The following is a 4,934-nucleotide window of genomic DNA, read 5'->3' as shown; positions in this document are numbered from 1 at the left end:
GGGATATGAGATGATGTTAGTAATTAAAATTTGCATTAGGTGGCGCCTCTCCTGGCAAACACTCAGAATTCACAAACGTTATCTCATTTTCATCTTACGACATCCTTGTCAAGCCAGCATCTTTTATTGCATTTCTTCAGAAAGCAGCAGAGACATGAAGAGTTAAACGGTCTGTCTAAACTGAGATCAGATCTCAGATCCCCATTTCCAAACTGGCTTCCTGTTGTCTAAAGGAAGCATTTATGAAGTAGTTAGGTGTAGCTTTTATGCTAAATGCTAAAAATGTCTCTGAAAGTTTTACAGTTAGGTCTGTAAACTCAAAGACCCTTTAGACCTTATATTTGGGATAAAGTCCATGGGTGTGTATACCTTCTTTAATAAACAAACATGGACGTCTCGCTCCAGAGTCTGGCACACTAGCTAGAACCTGACAAGTAACTTACGAATAAATCCTAATGCACAGTTCAAAGTGTTTTGTAAATATTAACTAATTAAAACTTTATAGAGATTCTGGGGAGGAGGCATCATTACAACCTTTCTTGGTAAATATTCAAAGAAACTAACCATAGGGAACCTATGGAGCTTGCCTAAGGTCCCATACTTGTTAAGTGATAGATACTGAGAATCATATCCATGCAACTTGCCTCCTGAGTTCATTCCTTTAACAAACAGTTTGCAGCAATCAAGTTTTGAATGCTTACATGTTGAAAATGTGCTGTTTCTTTCTTCCTCATGTTAGTCAAGGGCTCTTCTCTATATCCACGATTATAGAGGCAAACATCTTTTTCTATTCTGGGTGGAACTTTCTATTCAGCTAACAATCTTGTCCATGTCAGTGACTCTAACATTCTAGTTGATGGCTAACTTGGATTCAGCACATCTGAGAAAGCTCAGGTTCTCAGCCTTTCCCATTCAGATGCCAACAAGACACCTCTAGAAAGGAAATTATTTCTTAATTCTTGCTTTGAAAAAAAATGCAGTTCTCCCTAGTTGGCCCTTGATTGGGATGAGCTGTCATAGTGACCAGAGATATTCTTTACAAGTGGCTTATGCAATGCTCTTGGAGTCTGGAGAGTAGTTTTACTGTAGCATATATTCATTATCTCATTTGATCCTTACACAACTGCCCAATGAGGTCACCAGGGAAGCTATTTTCATAACAATCATTTCTGAGATGAGAAAACTGAGGCCCGACATCACTATGGAAGCTTTTCCAAAGTCACCCACATAATGAGATGCAGACACAGAGCATGTTCAGTGTCATCTGTTAATAAAGCCTGTAAATTATCTCATCTCATATTAAGCTTAATAGCTTCTGGTGATATCATTGCTAAGCTCAAACACTCAAACAAATAAAAGTCAGAGTGAGTCCTGTTCAGGTCCATAGACACCCAGGACATTTGAGAGCATCCAAGGATTTTTCAGGTTCAGGATCCTTTTCCAGTGAGAAAATGGAAAGTAGACTGTTCAGGTCCTTAAAGAAAAGGGCTTCTGGAAGGCTGCTTCTCCCATACCTGTGATTTGAGCTTGTATGTGCTTGCTCGCACACTGCCTGGGTGCAGGGAAGCGCTAGGTTTCAACAAAGGACAACTCCCAGTGCCAGAAGTGTGCCTCTTCTGTCTGAGTTGTAAACCTTGTGCTGGAGAATTCATTCCACCAAAGGAGGAATGAAAAGGCTTTTCTCGGGATGAATAATGTATGAGCCAGACAATGACCCCTACAGGTCAGAGCCAACCTCTTTTCCTTTCTCCACTAAATGTTTTCCATAAGAAAATTGGTTCTTATTCTCTTCTTGGTGCAGGACAATTGCATTGAATTAAGATACAATTTAAAGATATTGTTGTACATAATCTGCCCACTTTCTCAGGCAATCTGGAATCCTTCCACATGAGATGTTATTAGAAGCACGGATTTCTTCCCTTGACTAAAATGCAATAGTCTGATGTAAACATCTTTCTTCTCTGTCCAGCTCTCTTACGATGCCCTGGGTTTCCTCCTTCAGGCTCTCTTTTGGTGGAGAGATGCTCTCTCTCATCCTTAGCATGTTATGTATTTACTAGAATTTCTCATTTGAAGATTTATCCGTTCATATTATTATGCTTTTGCGTCTGGTGAAATGGTTTCTTAGCAAGTTTCTTTTTAGGATTCCTAAACAGAATGTAATGTAATACCTAAATTTAAAAACAAACAAACAAAAAAAAAACAACTATCACCTTGGAGCCAGCAAATAAATAAATAAATAAATAAATAAATAAATAAGTTCAGAAGGCTGCTACATTATGACCATGGACACAGTGCTTGCTCAATGAGGACATGCAGTAATTCATTGCATATATTCATGGATTGAAAGAGTTTTTCAATGATCTGATTCTTCTGTGGATTCTGAAAGTGGACCCTTTCCAGCTGATAGCTCTCAGTAGCGGGAAAATAAATGCACACTGCTTTTAACATGACAAAATTACTGTGTCTCATTTCGAATGCCAGCCTTGTTCTTTGGTGTTTTAGCTTTATTTGTTTCTAGTGAGAACAAAGTCAGACCCTGTCATTAGGTCCAGGATGGGACAATTATGTTCCACATCATCAGTATCAGTGTTAGTGGACAGTCTTCTGAAAGTACAAACAGATGCAGGAGGAAGAATGAAACAACTGAAATAGGAAATAACAATGGGAAGGAGGAAAGTTATAGTTATCAGAAAATCCTCAGAACCAACTGTAAACGTATGCATGCCACAGAGGGAATTTTTTTTCCTGAATATTTTAACCACAGTGCTTTGGAGCAAGCACTCTCACCTTTTGCTAGAAGGTGTTTACTTTGGTACACTTGAGCTGAAAAATGTGGTTTCTGCTATCAAATTAAAAATAGACATACCCTTTGGACCAACAGTTTTATGTGTAATAGTATACTCATGTCCAAAGTGGCACACATACAAATATATTTGTTATGGCTCTGCTTATTTGTTGTTCTGTTTACTTGAGACAGAGTCTCAACTATGAAACCCAAGCTAGCCTCCAACAGGTAGTGGTCCTGCCTTGGCTTCCTGAGTGCTGGCATTACAGGCTTGTGTCAGTTACTATGTCCTGCTACATCTTTTTGTGCTCCAGTGTGAAGAGAGGCAAACCACAATGAATAGGACTCACTAGATAAAGCAAGGTTGGTTGTGCAACAGAATATGATGTAATGCTTTCAAAAACTGAGGGAGATTGATGTAAATCAAATATGAAGTACCTCCAAAATGTTTTAGTAGATAACGGAGTTATAAAACCTAACCAAAGAAAAGATGATGCGTATGTTTGTGCTTATATTCAAATACCTATTCAGGCACAGTGGCACATTCCTGTAATGACATTGTTTAGAAAATCAAGGCAGGAAGATCAGGAGTTTGAGGCCAGCTCAGGCTACACAGTGAAATTCTATCTCAAAACACCCAAACTAAAGCAGCTATGAAGAGTGATCTTCACCAGAAGTAGAACTGACAGAGAGTTAAAACAATTTTTCTATATACTTTCTGGTAATTACTATCAGTAGCAAATGCTTAAAGTTAAAAAAAAACACATAATAAAAAAATAACAATAAGAAATTCTTTCTAAAGAAATGAAAAAGAAGTCCACACTGAAGCTTGCTGACACATTTACTGTTTCATAGCAAGCCACTCCAAGTTAAACACCCTACATTGAGAAAACTTTACGGGGCTAGAGTGATGGCTCAGTGGTCAAGAGCACTGACTGCTCTTCCAGAAGTCCTGAGTTCAGTTCCCAGCAACCACATGTGGCTCACAACCATCTATAATGGGATCTGATGCCTTCTTCTAGTGTATCTGAAGACAGCTATAGTATACGCATGTACATAAAATAAATAAATCTAAAGGAAGGAAGGAAGGAAGAAGGAAGGAAGGAAGGAAGGAAGGAAGGAAGGAAGGAAGGAAGGAAGGAAAGAAGGAAACTCTATCATGTCTGCCAATTTTGACTGGGCCCATGTGGGCAGTTGTGCACCACAAGGTGTGTCTGAGTTCATGCAAGAGCTCCACTCAGCTGGAAGAGCTTGGTTGGCACTGGGACTCACAAGACGGCACCCCTTCTGTAGGACTCACCATGATTCTTTCTGGGTCAGTTGTCCCCTGGAGCTTCTTGCCACCATGGCATCTGTCTTCCAGGAGCTGTCTTCCAGGAGCATAAGTGTGGATTCTGCCTTCCTTATGACTTAGGCATGGATCCAGCCCAGCACCACTTCTCCCTCCTTCTACGGATGCACAACACAGACCTTAACCCCAGCCTAGGTTCACGAAGATGGGAAATGAACCACCTTAGCTTAGGAGAAATGAGAAAAATCGGTTGGTCCTATTCACTTCACCTCAGACTGCCTGGTTTTCTCAGTTCGAATCACCACAGCTATAACTGAATCTATTGAGAAGTTTTCCTTAGAGCATTAATAATTATAAGTCGAAATCTTACTACACATGACTCCTGTTAACTACCATTTCCCCAAAGAACAACACAGCTGAATCTTTGCTCTGTGGTTAGTAAAAAACTAATTTCAGGAATTAAGAAGCTGCTTGACAGTCATTTAAAATTCAGTCCATATATATATATATATTTCTAATTTATGTGTATGTATGTATGCATGTATGCATGCATGCATGCATGCATATCTGTTTTATAGAAAGATCAGGTGAAATCTAGGAAAAGATGGTTAAGAAAATTTTTTAACCAAACACTTTTTCCTCTACCCACCACAAAAAATGAAAATACAACATATTCCTGCAAGAAAGTGAGCAGTTTTTGAAATGTTAACAATAGACTATAAATCCAAGTGGCTGACTAACTTTTTCACTAACAACAAAGCAGAACCGTTTCTAGGTACCCAGCCTAGGAAGCCAAGAGTATCCTCATGGCCACCAGGATAGCCACAGGCATCCAGATACTGGTGACAAGGAATT

This window comes from Grammomys surdaster, unplaced genomic scaffold (genome assembly GCF_004785775.1).
Source record: "Grammomys surdaster isolate TR1022 unplaced genomic scaffold, NIH_TR_1.0 543, whole genome shotgun sequence".
NCBI lineage: Eukaryota > Metazoa > Chordata > Mammalia > Rodentia > Muridae > Grammomys > Grammomys surdaster.
This window is presented reverse-complemented; position numbering follows the sequence as displayed.